Source organism: Cygnus olor, chromosome 2, assembly GCF_009769625.2.
Source record: "Cygnus olor isolate bCygOlo1 chromosome 2, bCygOlo1.pri.v2, whole genome shotgun sequence".
NCBI classification, from domain to species: domain Eukaryota; kingdom Metazoa; phylum Chordata; class Aves; order Anseriformes; family Anatidae; genus Cygnus; species Cygnus olor.
In genome coordinates this window covers 102,451,933-102,472,373 of record NC_049170.1, presented here as the reverse complement: position 1 = coordinate 102,472,373, position 20,441 = coordinate 102,451,933, and the positions used below count along the sequence as shown (strand labels likewise).

The 20,441-nt window shown below is 37.0% G+C and overlaps 1 long non-coding RNA gene across 1 annotated transcript in view; it reads left to right on the top strand.

Annotated features, from left to right (window-relative positions):
- LOC121066348 overlaps positions 1-18,293 on the top strand; it is a 42,408-nt gene extending 24,115 nt beyond the window's left edge. Inside the window, exon 4 of the long non-coding RNA XR_005817696.1 lies at positions 17,937-18,293. This is a non-coding gene — a long non-coding RNA (uncharacterized LOC121066348). The remainder of the gene's footprint in view (positions 1-17,936) is intronic.
- The last annotated feature ends 2,148 nt before the right edge of the window (positions 18,294-20,441 follow it).

Below are 20,441 nucleotides of genomic sequence, written 5' to 3'. Positions count from 1 at the left end.
GAATTGTCCTCTATCCATCACCTGCTTATAGACCGATCATGATGATTTTTTTCTAAAGGCTACAGTTGTTTTCTCAAAAAAACTTATCTTCACTGGTAATCTACTTTATCACCTGATACTGTGGTAATAAATATGGAGCTTATATGATAGCATATGTGGTCTCCAAGGAAGACTTTTACTGGATTTACTGTAGTAATTAATTAATTAAACAAACAAACAAAAAATAAAAAACTAAAACTTCTATTGTTTCAATGGTATTTAACTATTATCAAAGATGTTATTTTATCATTGCCTAGTTAGTATGAAAATGCAGGTCATGGAGTAATATTTGATTTTTTTTTTCAACATTTGGCTGAAAACATTACAAAGAAACTATAGAGAATTACTTCTCTTTATGCATACAAACAAGACAGGGTACTATGTTGGGTTCTCAAAATAGATCTGACAGTTACTGTCTGTCTTATTACCTTGTTCATATTTTGATATTAGAGGCATTTTTCTTTGTAGGAAAGGAGTTTGCAAGTCTTAACATTTTTTCCATTTATGAATTGTACCACCCTGTTTCAGGAAACAGGTCACAAACAGAGCTGTTGAAGACACGTCTGTGAAATTTGGTCTGGGAATTTGTGTGATGCAAGAACTGTCTTAGCATTTAAATCATTTTGTGTACTTAAGAAGGAAGCTATCAATGTAGAAAGTATCTCCTTCAGAGAGGAACACATAACCAACTTCCAGGTAAACTTGCAGAAAAGACAGTAGCACACCTAATTAAAGAGACAGTATAGACATTTACTCAAAAGCATTCAGATAGTTTTATACCCTGATTTAAATAAGTATACTATCTAGTTCCCAAGCGTTAGCACTTTTGCTTCTAGGTTGTACTGGGTCTAGCTGGGATGGAGTTAACTTTCCCTGAAGCAGCCCATACAGTGCTGTGTTCTGCACTTGTAGCTAGAAGAACACTGGTGTCACAGTAGTGTTTTGTCTACTGCTGAGCAATACTGGCACCGCATCATGACTCCCTCCAACCTCCCCAGAGCCAGCAGGCTGGGGGTGGGCAAGAGGTGAGGAGGGAATATCAACAGGACAGCTGACCTAAACCAACCAAAGGGATATTCCATACCATATAATGTCACAGCAATAAAAGGTGGAAAAAGGAAGGACAGGGGAGGGGGGAGCTCTCGTGAAAACGTCTGTCCTCCTGAACAAAGGCTACATGCATTGAGGCCCTGCTTCAGGGACATGGTCAAGCATTGCACGTTGGTGGGAAGTAGAGAGTAAATTTTTTCCTCTGTGCTTCCACACAGCCTTTTTTTTTTTTTTTTCCCTTTTTCCCTTTCCTTTTTCCCTTTAATTAAATTATTTAATTAATAATAACTTTCCCTTAGTAATTATTTTTCCCTTATTTAAATTATCCTTATCTCAACCCGTGAGTTGTTTCTTTCCTTTTATTCTTCCCCTCCTCTTCTGAGGAGGGGGAGTGAAAGAGAGGTTGTGGTGGAGTTCATCTGCCCAGCAAGATAAAACACCACATATGCAAGTGCTAATGATGACTAAGTATTAGTTATCATTACCCTAGTGACTGCTGTTAGCTGTGGAGAGACTGCAGATGTTTTAGATAGAGAGAAAATCTGTGAAATAAATGAAAGACAAACCAAAAGCTGAATTGGAGAATTGAAGAATTGGAGAATTCCTATTACCAAAATTGTAAAGACTGAAGACAGATATGTTTGAATGGTACGTCATAACAAAAATTAAGCAGATAATCAAAATAAATACAATAATAATAATTAAAAAAAAAAAAAAAAGATTTATTGCCTAGCAGATTTTTATCAACAATTTATTTTGTTGAAAGGCCTTATACTATGGAAAATTATTTGACTGTGTTAAATATTGACTAAGGAGGTACACAGTAACTGAAATGGATTGTGAATTATTGTGTCATTAGGGTTTGTGTAAAACCAGACCAAGGATTAATCACTGATTTCAAAAACATTGTGAAGACAGAACTCAAGGGGGCTATTTTGCCTCAAGCTTTAGATAAGGTCAGGAAAAAAGTTAGTGTAGAAGATTTACATGCCTGATTACAGATTCTCAAAAATAGGAAGTCTTTCTGTGGCTGGTTAGCTCCTGATTGAACTCTCTCTTATGTGTCTTATATGGTAGCCCAATATCCCTGCTATCAAGCAAAATATGGAAGCTGTATTGTATTTGGCAACACACACACACACAAAAAAAAAAAAAAAAAAAAAAAAAAAGACCAACATGGAAAAAAGAAATTATTGTACAAATATTGTTTAAAAATAAATAGTGCACAAGTGTGAAATGCAATTTTAATTTATTGCAGCAGCACAAATTGCTTGGCTTATTCAAATATATCAAAACAGCTTGACCTTTACAGGTCAGTGGTTCATTTTTCAAAGCAGCTGAACAACATGCAGTAAGTATATTTGAAATAATGTTGCAACATAGCCATAGTGTACTAAATAAATATGCTTCTGGGCCATTATGTGACAGAAAGCAGCCTTTACATTGTTACTATACCATGTTTTATGAGTACAAATTTCCATGAAATGTTTTTTGTTTGTTTGTTTGTTTTTGTGTTCAAGAGAGAAAATTGGAAGCTAACTTATGTAAAAAAGCTTTGTGAGATTATGAATAGGAGAGCAATTGTCCTTTTGTAAATTGTGTTTACAGATTGAAACTGTGATCCTTCAGACTGCCTAATTAGCATCTGAAATAGTGGTTACCATATTTATTTAATGAATTCATCTTTACTTTTTGTCCAAGAAGCCAGATGAGTCAGAAGAGTCAAATTTAAGCCAACAAATAAAACAAGAAGAATGAGTTTATCTAAAATCTGTATCTCTGAGGGGCGTTGGAAGGAGACAGAGTTATTAGTCAGAGACTTGAGCTTTCTGTAATGATACAAGAGGGCAGTGAACCACAAACCCAACAAAAATACAATGCTAGTATATGGTGAACTATGTTATATTAAAAATTCTGCAAAATATATATCTGTAGACAATATTTTATTTGAAACAGAGCATGCACGCAGCAACAAAGAAAAAAGAGGCTTATAAAAATGCACTTCAGAACAAACAAATGTTTTATAAAATCAGGAAAAAAAAAAAAAAAGCCTATTTGTGCTAAGCTTGGAGCTTTAAGTTACAGATATATTAAACCAAGATCACAAAAACAACTTTAATTGTGCTTTCATAGACTCACCAGCTTTGAAGCCACTCTTTTTTTCTACACTTTTTTAGTTTTGTAAAAATGGCGAAGGAGTTTTCTATTGCTTTCAAGAACTCTGTAACCCTGACCTGATTGTTTCAAACCTGCATATGCAGCTACTGTGTCATTATTGTGTTTCAATACTGCAAACTTCTTTTTATCACATTCATAGAAAGTTTATGATTTTAGCATGTTTAGTTGATCTTGAACAAAGCAAAATGGAAAACAGAAACTAAACCATAAATATTAGACAGTGATTTTAGTGCAGTGCTGTCATTATATTATTGAGTTGATTTGTCTAAACAGTCCAAGTACAAATAATATTAACTATTTATGGCATATAACAATAAAAAATATGGTCTGTAAAATTTCCCCCTACTTATACAACTGTAACTGTGGGCATAACAGAAGAGAATAGGTACAAACATTCAAAACAATAGTAACAAGAGTACCAGACTGTTCCTTCCTACAAACAGAATTCCAAGTGGTCGGGAAAAGAAATAAAAAATATATAAAAGAAAAATAAATGAAAAAATAGTTGTTATGCAAAAACTTATTCTGGATCTTCTTTCTTCTTCTAAAATTCAAGAGAGGGACAATGATAGCCACCACCACCAACAATAAAATACCTGTTTTATTACCTGATGTGCCAAAAAGGGATGTGATGTTCTAACACACCTTCCTCTTCTATCTTCCCCCAGAATGTAGGTATAAACTATGGCTTAGGGGCCTTTCTGTATGCTGGTCATTTCCCTAAGATGAGAAAAATACTCTCTCTGGCAAAATAGCCTAGTAAATATTTTCATCTTCTCCCTAGGAAGGTAATCATTCGGTAGAGTATCTATTTATTGGAATGACAGTCAGAACATACCTCACAAAGTAATACTTACAGACATTATGATATTTATAGATTAGTCAACAAGGCTACATTAGTAATGGTTTGGTTTCAACAGCTTCCTTCCTCCTATAAATTAGCAAGCTGGTAGACCAATAAAATACAAGTTTTGTTTTGTCAGGAATTTTGCTGTGGGGTCACATCATAAAATTGCTGGAGTTCATCTATCTCAGCAAAACTGTCAGATACTGAACTTCATTTCTTTGTAGTTCAGCTCACTAATGAACACTCATAAAGGGAAATCGGAACTTCTGGTAACTTCTGTCAGTCGTCATTGCAAGACTAGTGAAAACAGTTACCTCTTGCATATTGCCATTGTCTTTCTCACCCTTTTTCTAGGTTATTGTAGGGATCAAGCTGAAAATATTTCTCATATAGGATTTCAGGAGGCTGATGAGAAAAAATGAGTTACAATCAAATTAATACTCTGACTTGAAAACTAAAGAGGTCTGGTTGATTCAATAAATATCAACTTTTATCTGAAGCTAACTTTTCATGTGTCTCTTGTTCTAAGGAGCTAGGCTACTATTGAAATGATATGCATTTAACTGCAACACTAAAACTGTCTGGCACAACTTAATGAATGCGCTTTTTGGATTTGAGGATCACATTTTTCAGTCTTTAAAACCAAAACAAAAATATTAATGTTAACAAATTATGTCTCATTCTCTTTAGAGAAAGCTGTGTTTGTGAACGTATTTAGCAGTTTTTATAAAACCATATGTGACCTTAGCAGTGCTCAGCCTCATACAAATATTATATTCATTTGAAACTAAGGAGTTGTTTTTTTTGTTGTTGTTGTTTCTTTCTTTCTTTCTTTATGTCAGCTGCCTAATATCCTGAACTTTAAAATGAGGTTTTAACTTGATTTGGCTTTGGTTCTATGATGTTTCAGAGCTCATTCTGTCACAAGTAAAGGATAATCAACTTAATATTCAACATCTGTTTTCTGTGTTTGCTTTTATTAATCATCATTCTAGTAAACTACTCTGTATATACAAAATTTATTTAAGGGACAATGCACTGCTTTTCTATACAGTGAGCTGCAAGACAATTTCATTTGGTCCCCGAGCTTTAATGTATGACAGCATGCTGTCCTAGTTTAAGACATGCCCAAAATGAATTTCAAGTGTCATTGACATGTCAGCTTTTCTTTACTCCCTTCATAAAATCTTTGCAGCAGAAACAGTATGAATGATTTTGTACTCTTAATAAATGCAGAGCACTAACCTTAATCAAGATTTTTATGTTAGGGAAGATGTATAATTTAGACTATCCATTGTTTTAATATCATTAATTAAATTAACTTCAACAGATCTGTGAGAGCACAAACAATTGTCATATAGCTTACAAGGTATAATACACATTGATAGTTTTTCCAAATAAATAAATGAATAAATAAACATACACATATATCTCCGTCAATGACCAACACCGTTGCAGCTATTAATAAAATTTCATAAAACATATTTCATATGTTGCATTCTAATTTTCCACGTAAGGAGACAGAAAAAGATTAAGTAAAATTTTAAGTAAAAGGGCAGTCTGTGACTGGACAAAAGAGAAATGCTCTAAATAATAGGGAAATCCAAATAAAAGTTCTCTCTTTAGGGATCAAAAAGAAGGGCAGCCAAAAAATATATATATTAAAGGGACAGATCCATTTTCTGAAAATCATAAAGGAAGTAGCCATAAAGCCTTCCTTCTACACCATCTTTGTCTGATGCGTACAGATTATCTTTTACTACCACAAATATTTGCTTTTTCGTTCTCCACTTACCAAGGCTAAGTTATAAACATATCACTGCATTTATATATAAAAATTATATTTATATTTCAATATTAAATTGTAATTATATATTATATATATAAATTATAAACATATCACTGCATTTTAAATAAACAGAAAGGTTATTATTCAAAGTGAAATATATATTTTTTAAACAATCGGTTAAAAAAAAACGAAGTCTGCAGAGGTGGACTTTAGTGATGTGTCCTAACTAAAACAATTTCAGTAGCAGGATGAATGTTATTGGACCATGTACTTCATGAGTACATATTGAGCCCATGTACTTCTTTCACACCATATTTCAGTTCTAGAGTGGAGAGCTTTCAGAATCAGTAAATTATTGCTAATGCCCTATAAGAGTCCCAGTCTTTCCTCATGCATTCCTCAGTTCTTTGTCTTTCCTTTCACTGATGATGAACAAATTGTCAGGGGAGATCTCAGCCTGCAAACTCATTATCTCTTCTCTAATTACACACACACACACACACACACACAAAGAACCACCAGGCATTTGTTCTCACTTATGTAAAATTTCTGTATAAGATCCTGAAAAAGGTGACCTAGCAAACTTACAACAGAACTGAAAAAATAATTTCCTATGAGTAGAAAAAGCAGGATACCCATCTAACAAGACTGACACGACTTGTGTGCTTTTAACGCATTAGAGAAAGTTTGAGTAGGTAGCATTACACAAAGACAACCATCTGAATTCCACTACCCTCTTCCAAGGCAAAACTAACAAACGAAAAAGAACCATCTAATCTTTAGCAACAAGTTCGAAACAAGTTTAAAATTCAGATTTCTGAACCACAGACTCAAGTACAGACTATTGCCCAACTATCACTAAAATTAATTGCTAATGGAAAAAGTGAAAGATGTTACCAAAAACAGATTTGTGAAGAATTCAAACCACTAACTTGGGGGTCAGATTTCAGTATCAATCAATTAGTTGAAAATACATTAAACAAAGAAATGTACAGGATCAAACAAATAGACATACAGCTATACGATCTAATGTAGAAGTGCCTATATTGTATTTTAAAGGATAATTCCCCACCAACATAATAACAATGTTTGACAAAACTAGTCACTCGCATAGCTAATGGTAGCTGCAAGTGTCTTTGTACTTTTAAAGATTTTTTCATAAGTTTTCCAATTAGTGATTCCTAAAATAACTTGAGCTGTCCTAGGAAGGTTCTTTCGTGGTCTGAAAACTAAATAAGAAGTAAGAAACAAATAATATGCATTTATGTTTGCTGTATAGTTGTCTACAGACCAATATAACCAAACGGACCTATGCTGAGCTCTATGGCTTCCAAAACAAATGATCTGGAAAAAAAAAAAAATTACTAGTGATATAACTGCTATAGATATAACTGCTATGACTTCTGCAGAGAGTTAAAATATCTCTGATGTCAAGACACTAAAGATTGAATAAACCATCCTGAAGTTAAAATCACAGGAAATTGTAACAGGAAAATGCATCTGGGACCCTGGCGATTGGCTGTCAAGTACCTTTTAAATATTCAGTCATCAGGATATCTGCAATTTAAATATCTTGCTTGAATTAATAACTGTTGTCAAACACACAAAGAAACAAACAAACAAAACAAAACAAAACAAAACAAAAAACACATTAACATGCCTAAGGGATTAATTCCCAACTTTCTTAATTTATCTATTAAGGCAGCGTTCAACATATGCTGTGTGATCCCAGATGAATATATTTCCATATTTTATGTGATGGTAGTTTAAGTTACCTGAGATCTTGAAAAAATATAATTTAAAGGCATACTTCAAAAACAGAGAAATGGAAATTTTGTAAACGATATGCATTCATACAGTGGTCTGCAGATGTACCAAATGATAACCTTGCTCAATCGAGCTCAGACAACAAACTTTCACTTGACTGAAATTTCCACTAAATATTCTCATAGAGAAGCCGATGAATTGTAGGTTGCATGACCAGTGAGGTATATTGAAAACTAGCTGAACAGCTAGGCCCAAAGGCTGTTGATCTTTCAGAAGCCAATAACTAGCAATGTATCCCAGGGAATAATACTGGGTTCAGTTCTGTTTAACATCTTCATGCATGACCTGGGTGATGGAGTAGTGTGTACCCTCAGCAAGGTTGCAAATTATGCGAAAGTGGGAGAAGTGGCTGATACATTTTGTTGATGTGTTTTGCTGCCATCCAGGGGACCTTGATGGTCTGAAGAGCTGAGCTGACAAAAATCAAGAAGTTCAGGAAGGTGCAGTGCAGTCTTTCATCTGGGGAAGAAAAAACTCAGGCACCAGTACACACTGGGAACAACCTAGCTGGAAAGCAGCTTGGCAGAAAAGGACCTGGGGTTCTTATGCAGATGACAGAGCACTGGAACAGGTTTCCCAGAGAGGCTGCAGAGTCTCTCTTTTGAAGATCTTAGAGATCTTCAAAAGCCTAGAGATTCTAGAGATCCTAGAGGTCTTCAAAAGTCATCTGGATATTGTCCTGGACCACCTGCTCTAGGTGTCCCTGGTTGAGCAGGACAGTTGGACCAGATGACCTCCAGAGTTCCCTTCCAAACATAACCATGCTATGATTCTGTGAAAAAGAACAACATACTTCCAACCCAAACCATTCTATGACTCATATATAGAATCATAGAATGGTTTGCACTAGTTAGCTCTTGTTTACTGGATTGACCCAGTGACTGAAGAAGCCACAAACGAGGCATTATAACAGAGACTACAATGCCATAAACAACTCACCAGAAAAACAGGAAGGTTTGATTTTACTGCCTTTGATCAACGTAGGAACCAAACTATTTTCAATTTTTATCTTTGTCTTTTTATTTGTTTTAAGTTAAATCTGTGTCTTTAAGTAGATAGTTTATTTCCAGATCAATTTCTACAGCTTTTAAGTACTTCTGTTAAACTGGATTTTTTAATTAGTTGAGAAAATAGATTTAAACAATTAAAATATTCCTCCTAGCTTCAGTGTTTGAATTTCTGCTGCTTTTTTTTTTTAATGTGTTTATTGAAAATTTCAAGAAAACACCCATTCAAAGCTCTGAGTATAAAATTTGTACTCCTGTATCTTCTCCATTAAACTGCATATTATTTTATTGTTGTAAGCTGTCACTTCATGTATTTAAACTGTAAGACCTATCACAGAATCATAGAATGGCTTGGGTTAGAAGATATCTCATAGATCATCTATTTCCAACCCCCCCCTGCCATAGGAAGGGATACCACCCACTAGATCAGGTTGCTCAGGGCCTCATCTAACCTGTTCTTGAACACCTCCAGGGATGGGGCATCCACAACCTCTCTGGGCAACACCTTCCAGTGCCTCACCACCCTCTGAGTGAAGAATTTCCTCCTAACCTCTAATCTCAATCTCCCCTCTTTTAGTTTAAAACCTTTCCCCCTCGTTCTGACATTTTCCAATTGAGCAAAGAGTTGCTCCCCATCTCTTTTATAAGTTCTCTTCAAGTACTGAAAAGTTGCAATGAGGTCACTGTGGAGCCTTCTCTTCTGTAGGATGAACAGCTCCAGCTCTCTTAGCCTTTCTACGTAGAGGTGTTCCAACACCTTGATCATCTTTGTGGCGCTCCTCTGGACCCGTTGTAACAGATCCACATCCTTCTTGTGCTGGGGACTCCAGACTTGGATGCAGTACTCCAAGTGGGACCTCACAAGAGCAGAGTAGAGGGGGACAATTACCTCCCTCAACCTGCTGGACAGTCCTCTTTTAGTGCAGCCCAGGACACATTTGGCCTTCTGGGCTGCAAGTGCACACTGCCAGCTCATGTTGACCTTTTGATCCATCAGAAGCCCCAAGTCCTTCTCTGCAGGGCTGCTCTCAATGAGTTCTTCATCCAGTCTGTACTCATGTCTGGGATTGCTCCAGTGAAGGTGCAGCACCTTGCACTTGGACTTGTTGAACTTCATTAGGTTCACGTGGGCCCACTTCTCAAGCTTGTCCAGGTCCCTTTGGATGACACCTCTTCCTTCTAAAGTACCAACCACAGCACTCAGCTTGGTGCCATCTATAAATTTGCTGAGGGCACACTCTATCCCACTGTCTAGGTCACTGCTAAAGATACTAAGCAGTACTGGTCCCAGGACAGACCCCTGAGGTACACCACTCGTCACCGGTGTCCGCTTGGACATAGAGCCATTGACCACCACTCTCTGGGTGTGACCTTCAAGCCAATTCCTTATCCACTGAAGGGTCCACCGATCAAATCCATCCTCTCCAATTTGGAGACCAGGATGTCATGTGGGACTGTGTCAAAGGCCTTGCAGAAGTCCTGGTAAATGACATCGGTTGGTCTTCCTCTGTCAACTGGTGCAGCCACCCCATTGTAGAAAGCCACCAGATCGGTCAGGCATGATTTACCCTTGGTGAAACCATGCTGGCTGTCTTGGATCACCTTTTTGTCTTGCATGTGCCTCAACATTGCTTCCAGGAGGATCTTTTCCATGATCTTGCCAGGCACAGAGGTGAGGCTCACAGGTTTGTTATTCTCCGGGTCCTCCTTTCTGCCCTGTTTAAAAATGATGGTTCCCTTTTTCCAGTCACAAGGGACTTCACCTGACTGCCAGGACTTTTCAAATATGATGGAGAGTGTCTTGGCAACTGTGTCAGCCAGTTCCCTCAAGACCCTGGGACGCATGTCTTCAGGTCCCGTAGACTTGTATCTGTTTAATCTCATCAGGTGGTCTCAAACGTGCTCTTCACTTACAGTGGGTGGGACTTTGCTCCCCCAGCCTCCATCTATGGGTTCAGGGAAACGGAAGACTTGGCAAGTCTGACTGTCAGTGAAGACATAGGCAAAGAAGTTGTTGAGTGTCTCAGCTTTCTCCATGTCTGTTGTTATCAGTTCACCCTTCTCATCCATAGAGTGGGGACACTCTCTTTGGCCTTTCTTTTCTGAGCAATGTATCTATAGAATACCTCCCTGTTATTCTTTGCATCCCTTGCCAAGCTCAGTTCCATCTGTGCTTTGGCTTTCCTTATCCCATCCCTGAACATCTGGACTGTATCCCTGTACTCTTCCCAGGCCATATGTCCCTGCTTCCACTGCCTGTGCATTTCCTTCTTGCACCTCAGTTTGATCAGCAGGTCCTTGCACAGACATCCCAGTTGTCTGCACTCCCTGCCTGCTTTTTTACAAAAGGGGATGGAGAGTTCTTGCACTCTAAGGAAAACATCCTTAAAGAGCTGCCAGCTCTGCTCAGCTCCTTTGTTCCTAAGGACAGTTTCTTAGCTTAAAAATTTTAGCTTAGCTTATTATATTACAGGCATTTGTCCAAGTTCTGTTATGTTGAACCTTGTTCTTCATACCCTTATCTTTATTATGACATCCTTCAGTAGTGATTGATGTCTATCACATACCATGCTGTTATATAGTTGAAAAAAAGAATAACCATATATTTTCATTCCATACGATTTTCTATTATTATTTTATTTACTTAACCTTAAATGAAATCAAGGATACCAAAAAGGCTGATACAAAATGATTCCACTACTGATACAAGCAGATTTCAGTAGAGCTATGTTGATTTTCCTGATTCACAATCTGGGCCAATAGATTTATCTTATTCTTTGTCTTAAGATAACATTGCACTTTCAGACTGTGGTGCAATAAGACGTCTACTTCCCTTTAAACTGTCTCCCCCCAAAAATTAGAAAGTAAAAAGCAAAATATTTCATTGCCACATGTACCTCAGCTTTGTGTGGGCTTCAAAAATATGGGTGATGATCAAACTTCAGTTTTAGAATCATAGAATTGTTAAAGCTGGAATGGACCTCTGAAAGTCATCTGGTCCAATCCTTCTATTCAAGCAGGGACACCTAGACCAGGTTGCCCAGGACCATTTCCAGACAGCTTTTGAATACCTCCTGCCAGACTCAACAACATCTCTGAGCAATCTGTTCCAGTGTTTGTTCACCCTTACTGTAAAGAAGTGTTTAATGAAGGGATGTTGTGTTCCAGGTTGTGCCCATTGCCTCTTGTCCTGTCACTTTTCATGACTGGAAAGAGTCTGGCTCTGTCCTCTTTACATCCTCCCTTCAAGTATTTATAGACATTGACACTTGGCATTCATCATCTCTCTCCAGCATGTTTAGGTCCTTCTTGTACTGGGGAACCCTGAACTGGACATAGCATTCCAGGTATGGCCTCACCAGTGCTGAACAGAGGGAAAGGATCACATCCCTCAACCTTCTGGCAATACTTTACCTAATAACAGCCAAGGATACAGTTAGCCTTCTTAGCAGCAAGGGCATATGACTGACTCATGTTCAATGTTGTGTCCACCAGCAACCCCAGGTCCTTTTCTGACAAACTGCTTTCCAGCTAGGTTGTTCCCAGTGTGTACTGGTTCTTGAGGTTTTCCCTCCCCTGATGCAGGACTTTTGCACTGCTCCTTCCTGAACTTCTTGATTTTTGTCAGCTCAGCTCTTCAGCCTGTCAAGGTCCCCTGGTGAATCAACTCCCCCCCCCCCCCCCCCCCCAGTTTCTTGTCATCCATAAATTTACTGAGGGTTCACTCTATGAGTTTTTCATAAATGTCTTGGATGTAGGACTAGAAGGTGTTTTGAGTAAGTTTGCAGATGATACTAAATTGGGAAGAGCTATCGACTCCCTCGAGGGTGGAGAGGCCTTGCAGAGAGATCTTGAAAATTAGAGGCTGGACTATCACCAACTGTATGAAGTTTAACAAGATCAAGTGTCAGATTCTACACCTGGGAAGGGGAAGCCCTGGATATACGTACAGACTGGGGGACAAGAGGCTGTAGAGCAGCCCTGTAGAAAGGGAACTTGGGGTTTTGGTAGACAGCATATTGGTTATGAGCCTACAGTGTGCCCTGGCAGTCAGGAGGGCCAACCATATCCTGGGGTACATCAAGCACGGTGTTGCCAGCCAGTCAAAGGAAGTGATTGTCCCACTCTATTTTGCACTGGTCTGGCCTTACCTCGAGTACTGTGTGCAGTTTTTGGGCACCATAGCATAAAAATGACATAAAACTTTTAGAGAGTGTCCAAAGGAGGATTACAAAGATGGTTTAGAGTCTAAAGGGGAAAACATATGAGGAGTTGTTAAAGTCACTTGGTTTGTTCAGCCTAGAGAAGAGGAGACTCATGGTGGCCTACAGCTTCCTCATAAAGGGGGGCAGGGGAGCAGGCGCTGAGCTCTGCTTTCTGGTGACCAGCCATAGAAACTAAGGGAATGGCAAGAAGCTGTGACAGGGGTGGCTGGATATTAGGAAAAGGTTCTTCACTGAGAGCATGGTTGGGCACTGGAACAGGAATGCAAAAAGCTTTTGGACAATGCTCTCAGACATATTGTCTGATTTGGGGTGGTCCTGTGCAGACCAATGATTTGGACTCGATGATCCTTGCAGGTCCTTTCCAATTCCAGATATTCTATGATTCTATGATTCCACCACAACATCCAGATCATGAATGAAGATGTTAAACACGACTGTACCCAGTATTGATCCCTGGGGTACTCCACTCTTTACAGGCCTTCAACTACGGTTTACAGCACTGACTTCTACCCTCTGAATCTGGCCATTCAGCCATTTTTCAATCAACCTCACTATGTACTCATGCAGCCCATACTTACTGTAGTCCAGGAAAATGATATTCACTGCTCTCCATTTATCCATCAAGCTGGTGATTTCATGACAGATGCTTATCAGGCTGGTAAGGCATAACATACCCTTGATGAATCCATACTGACTACTCCTGATGATTTTTTTCTCTTTCATATGCCTGGAAATGTTTTCCAGGATTAGCTGTTCCGCCAGCTTCCTTGGGCTTGAAGTGAGGCTGACCAGCCTGTAGTCCCCCTCCTTCTTTCACTTTTTTGAAAACAGGAGTGACATTTGTTTTTCTCCAGTCTTGGGGCACTTTTCCCAGTTGCCACAGTTGAGTAAAGATTATAGAGAGTGGCCTCTCAATCACATCAAATATCCCAAACTGGACATTCGTATTTGTCCTGGTTTCGGGTAGGACAGAGTTAATTTTCCTCCTAGTAGCTGGCAGGGTGCTATGTTTTGGATTAGAATGAGAAGAGCGCTGATAACATGCTGATGTTTTAATTGTTGTAGAGCAGTGCTTACACCAAGCCAAGGACTTTTCAGCTTCTCGCTCTGTCCTGCTAGTGAGCAGGCTAGGGATGCAGCAGGAGCTGGGAGGGGACAGACCCAGGACAGCTGACCCAAACTGGCCAAAGGGGTATTCCATACCATCTGACGTCATGCTGAACAATATATAGGGGTGGCTAGCCGGGGTGGAGGGGGGGGGCCGGCTGCTCGGGGATAGGCTGGGCATCGATCAACGGGTGGTGAGCAATTGCATTGTGCATCACTTATTTCGTACACATTATTACTATTAATACTATTATTATTATTATTGTTATTATTATTATTGTTATTCTATTCCCTGTCTTAATAAACTGTCTTTATCTCAACTCACAGACTTCACTTTCCCGTTTCTCTCCCCCATCCCGGAGAGGGAGGGGGGAGGGTGAGCGAACGGCTGTGTGGTGTTTGACTGCCAGCAGGGCTAAACCACAACAGTATTTCAGAATCTCTTTCTCATATGAACTAGTCCTTCTGCTCTAATAGTCATGAATCTCTTTATCTCCATTTTAAATAACTGCAAGATGGCTCATATATATTTATTTTTATGCCAATGTTGTCCATTAGCTTAAATATCCATTCTTACTTTCTGCAGTTTAGCTTTCATAAACATTTATAAAGAATAATCATAGATGTTTTCTGCCTTTGTTTTAACATACTGATCAGCTCAAACTTTTTTAGTCTGTTGCACATTTTATGATGGATTCTTCCTTACTCTCAGCATCCTACCAGAACTTTTTGACATTATTCTAGGTCAAAATAGGCTTACTTGAAAATAATTTTTTATTGTTTTTTCCTGTGTACATTAGCTATTTTTATGATTACTTCATTTTATTAGATCAGATTTATGATGTCATCAATCAGTTTATCCATATATTTCCTCTCCTTAAAGTTTCCCTAGGCTCGTATAGCTTTTCCTCTTCTCCTTAATATTAATCTTTAAGGTAATCTAGTCAAGTTAAATTCTTTTATTTCATACTAACAGTACATTCCAGTTTAGTATCAGTGGCATTTATTAATAACTATACTTTTACTTTGTAGAGTCTCACTGGTCTCAAAATAGTACGTACAAGCCCAAGACAAATACTTGAAGATTTCCCATACTAGTTTCCTACATAGTATTCTCATATTGCTAGGGGAATTCTCATTTCACAGATCCCTACCCACATGTATCTACATCTTCCACATCTTTTCCGGGCCTACAGATAGCTTCTTATATTGTGGTATATTAAAGCCACTACTTCATTCCATATCTGAAAGGAGCCAGCCTTGTTTGTCTAAAAACAATGAATTATCTTGTCAAAGATATATAACAGATTAGTCCAGTACAATTATTTTTCAGCAAGCCATAATGCATTTTAGTTCAGCTTCTATTAACTTTGTCATTTTAATTATTCTCACACCGTTTTTTGTTGTTGTTTGTTGTTTTTCTCTCTAGGTGTCTTTATACAAATAAGTTCAGACTAATAACTCTGTATCTACCTTACTCTTCGCATATATTTTTATTTTCCAATCTGACGTTATTACTCCTGATTTGACAAATAAAAGAAAGAAAGAAAGAAAGAAAGAAAGAAAGAAAGAAAGAAAGAAAGAAAAAGAAAGAAAGAAAAAGAAAGAAAAAGCCTGTTTTTTCACGTCAGTTCATGCAGACTTAGGAAATCAATGATTGAGTCTCTGTATTTTCCATGGACTCAAAGCCATGCATTTCAATTACACTAGTTACTTTTTCAGGCTTTTCTTCCCATTAGCCATATTTAATAGTCAGTGTCTGTTTGTGCTGAATATTGGTAGCAATAATTTCTGTAGCTTTACTGTCTAGTTTACTCTTACAGATTAGCAGTTTTTCCTACCTGTATTTATACAATTTAATTACCTTCCCTTGCCTTTTTCAGTCTTTGGCTAGATATAAATCAGCATGTCATTGAGTAGGAATCATTTTATCCCAAATCTATCTGTTAACTGTAAATGGATTTTCTAAATCAAGTGTATGTTTAAGACTAGAACTTACCTCCCATGTCTAGGAAACAGTTATTTTTCTTGGTCCAATGACTAGAAAAAGCCTAGAAAGGTCTAAAATAGAATGCTTATGAAAATACTTATGAAAATACTTCTAGTAAACCATACAACAGTATCCTGTCTCCAGGATAGATGTATGAGCTCAGACTGCATGTAGTAAATTCCACAGCACTGGAATTACATTAATTTTACATTGAGCTCAGTAAATGGAAATGTACTTCTGTAGCCTGAACCTAATGTCATGGATTTATTTTAGAACATAAATAAAATTCAGTTTTGACAGACATAATTAAATAGGAAGATATTTTTGTTTATCTGTCATACTTGAAAGAAAACCAACCAAATCAAGCCAGAACAAATAGATTTGTATGTGAGCACAAACACTTAATTATGGAATTGCTTCAGCCTTCATGTCATTTGGTCAAGGTTCTTTTTTTCCCTCAAGCAGCAAAGTAGTCTGCTGGCAGCTAATGAGGTGAAAATAAACAAGGATAATTATAAATTGCATAATTAACATATTTTTCCACTATAAATATTGATTTGTTTAAAATGAATTTGATGTTTTTGATAAGTTTCCAAATTTAAAAGTGGGAGAGAAAGGAATATTTTTAATGACAAATGATTCCGTAGGATATCATTTAATGCTTATTTTCTATTTGTTACTTCTGAAATGTTGAATTTCAACCAACACATTAATATCTCACCATAGAGATATCAATTTACACTTTGTAACATATTAAAACTAAATATTTATTTTGAATAATTAAGTAATTACCATTATGATTTTAAGGTATTTTAACCTTTTCCTCAATGGGAAAAAAACGTAATTGAAACTGCCAAGCTATAATATAAACCTCCAATACAGTCCTTCTAATTTACATGGGGCAGTATTCCTACGTGGAGAAATCAGCTGTGATTTTCAGTAGTTCCTCAATACTATATTGAAACATATTCCCAGGTTGGATTTACCATATTAAGGATCACTTTATATCCATGGAGATTTAAACAGATCTAAGGATCTAAGACTTGAATCACTCTCTAAAGATACCACCTCGTTCTTTCAGTTGACAGTAAACAGAGAGATTAGCACATGTAGAATATTACTTTTGCTTCCTTCAGGATAGTGAACTGAATCTTGGACAAAGGGAAATGACCTGCATCACCTTGAGCAGGTGGGGTATAACCTTAACTCTGTGCAAATCATACAATTTTGAAATTTCCTAGCATTAAAAATTTGTACAACTGAAGACCTAGCATTTTTCTACAAAAATACTTCTCAGAGTGCAGGTGCAAAATTTTAATTAATTCCATAGGTAATTTCTTCTTTTCTCTGATCTACTTTAGAAGCTTCTTGAATGTTTTGCTCTCATTGCCCACCTGCAGAACTGCCATTGACAGAAACTTGAATACTGCACAGGGAATTAGTAGTTGTGGATGGGAATAAAGAACTATCCTGCAGATACAGTGGGCTCACTTGTGTTTCTGCAGAGTCTGAGACAAACTGGGAGGAAAAGAAAAAGTGGGGGTGGGACTGAGTGCATTTCTTCTGTAATTCTGATTTTCGGTAATGTCACTGCAATGATTTCCGCAGGGCCCTACAGATAAAAAAGGCAAAAACTAGGACCATTGTTACTTTATAGAGAGGGATCTTCAGGGAGAGAGGATATCTGTTCTTAAGCCAGCCAATGCCTTTTGAAAATCATAGTGGTTGTCAACATAGCATGTTCATTACTTCTGACAGAAGAGCAAAAAACATCCAAAATAGGTCGGACACAACTGCTTTTGGTTTATTGTAATGATTTTAATCAGTTAGGTTGAGTAATTTCTTAAAGCTGTTTGTTTCTGTTTGCACCCTGCAGGACTGGGGTGCTGTGCATTATTACATGGGTGCAAGAGGTGTTGGGAACACTCCCTCATCACAGAGTGCCAGTGATGTACAGGCCCTTGACTATAGTACATCTCTTTGAGATGAATAGCTTTACTTTATCCTCCACTCCACAAGCAAGCAGCCAAACAAATAATAACTGCCTTGTATTTTCCTCTCCTCCCTCTTTGAACCCTGCCCCAAGATCCATCTGCACTGGCATTGCTATAATGTAACAAAACACATGAAAATTATTTTATCAAGGAATACACTTAAACCCAAGTATGAACAGACTAAACTATTTAATTTAAGAGGTACATGCACTGTTTCAGAGATGAGATTTGCAGAGCCAACTATATTTCACCACTGCAGAAAGAAAGAACTGGAGATTGAATGGAAATAGTGCTAAAATAACTTCAGTAGAGAAACATAGCTTTAGACTAATATACCAGTCACAAACTTCCAGTTTAATCAGAAAATGCAGACTCCCAGAGATTAGCCTGCAGAGAAATTCAGTAGCTCTCACATTTGATTTCAGGTCAGAGTTAATGTTAATTTTCCAGATATCTAAATACTGCCACATTAAATCATTTTCTTTAAAAAGATATGAGAAAAGTCAGTACATGCTTTACAGAAGCATTGCATTTATCATATATGTCTCTATGAAGAAACCCGCCCTATACTTCAGGCTGAGTTCATCTATACTTCTAAGAACTTAAGTAATGATCTGAATAAAAAGGAATATTTCTCTGACATGGTAAACATACTATCCAAAATAGCAATGGGAAAGTATAGAACTTCAACTTTCTCAGATTTTAAAACTATTTTTTCTACTAATTTCCTATCAAAAATGTGCTAGAACTGATCCTAGTGCCATTTTTATCACTAAATATTGACGTTTATATGTAAAGCTAATATACTAAAAGCATTTGACAAAGTACATTCTCTTTGCTCTCAGAAGTAACAGCTAGAGACCTCAATTAAATCAAAAGTATACCCTATACATTCTCAGAACTAAAAACAAAAAAGGTTTAACCGATTCCAAACTTATATCCTTTGTTCTTTCCTCTCTTCCAAATTTATATCCTTTGTTCTCTCTGATGATATTTAAAATGTTTTCCCTCCATGTATTTCTGCATAGGCATACATCTAAGGTTCACAGTATGATTTCTGGGTATGCAGTAAGACAAAATAAACAAAACAGAAGAAAACAACACCAAATCAAACATGAATAAAATCTGGGACTGTATGCAGCTGAAATGGTTCTGTTAGCTGTAGCTGAAAAGAGAGCTGGGTGATTATTTGTCATGTTTAATAAATGATGAAATTAATAGGGTTTATATCGACAAAGCACCTAGCGATAAAAAATAAAAAATACACGCAAGAAAAAGTATATTTTCCCATTTTTAAACTTTCTTCTAAAACATCCAATGTGGACCTATTAATACTTTATTTGATAATTATATATTTATGCATTTACCAACATTTACCAACATATATATTCTACTTTCAATCCATGTTATTCCAGTAGTAATACCTTTAAGGCATCTACAAGATCTTTTTTTTTTTTTCTCAAAGATCTTGTAGATGCCTTAAAAATACCACATATTTTCAAAATGAACTCTGACAGAAGGTTCTCCTATCCCCTGTTATTATTGCGTACTGTATTGCTGATCATCAAGAGAAGATTAAGTGAAGATGAATAATGTGTTCTCTTCTAGTAATAACTACTTCCCAGAACCAGGTGAATTCCCTCACTAAAACTGAGGAAAACTGATAAAAAAACAGGATTTTTACCTTAGAGATGGAGAACTAAGTATAGCAATCAGACTTCCTGAGAGGTGTGAGCACTGACCACAGAAAATGAATATGATTTGATGCATTTTAAGAGGACATTTGTTATAAAGTTTCCTAACTCAACATTTGTATTCCATAAACCACATAAGAAATGTATTTTACTAGCCCAAAATTTTAGATATCTGTGCTTTTTTGTTTGTTTGTTTTTTTTTTGTCTTTTTTATGAATAGTTTGTTGTGCCATGGAATTATTCTTGTGATGATAATGGTGTGTTTAGTGCAGGGAGGAGTTTTTCAAAGAGAAGAAAGTTACACTGTCCATGTTAACAACTTCAAAATCAACCTGCTAATATCAGAGGGGGAGAAAGTGCAGTCTTCAGCAAAAATAATTTTCTGCTTTCATGAAACAAACATGCCTTTATAGATTGTTTTTCATTGAAGTATGTAGCTGTGTAATGTAGCTGCATCTTTCATAGTGATAGGTATAACAGAGCATCTTAAAATCCAGATTTAAGCAGTGTTTCCTCAGTCACTGACGTTTAACACAAGACGCTCAAGTATGTTAGTGGACATTAGAAAAAGATTGTAATCAACAGATGGGGAATCTGGGTATATCTCAAAGGGGTTTTAAGCTCTGCCAGTATAAAATCAGAAGGACAGTCTTGGAATGCGAGGAGATGGAGTAGCCCTCTATGGGAGAGAGC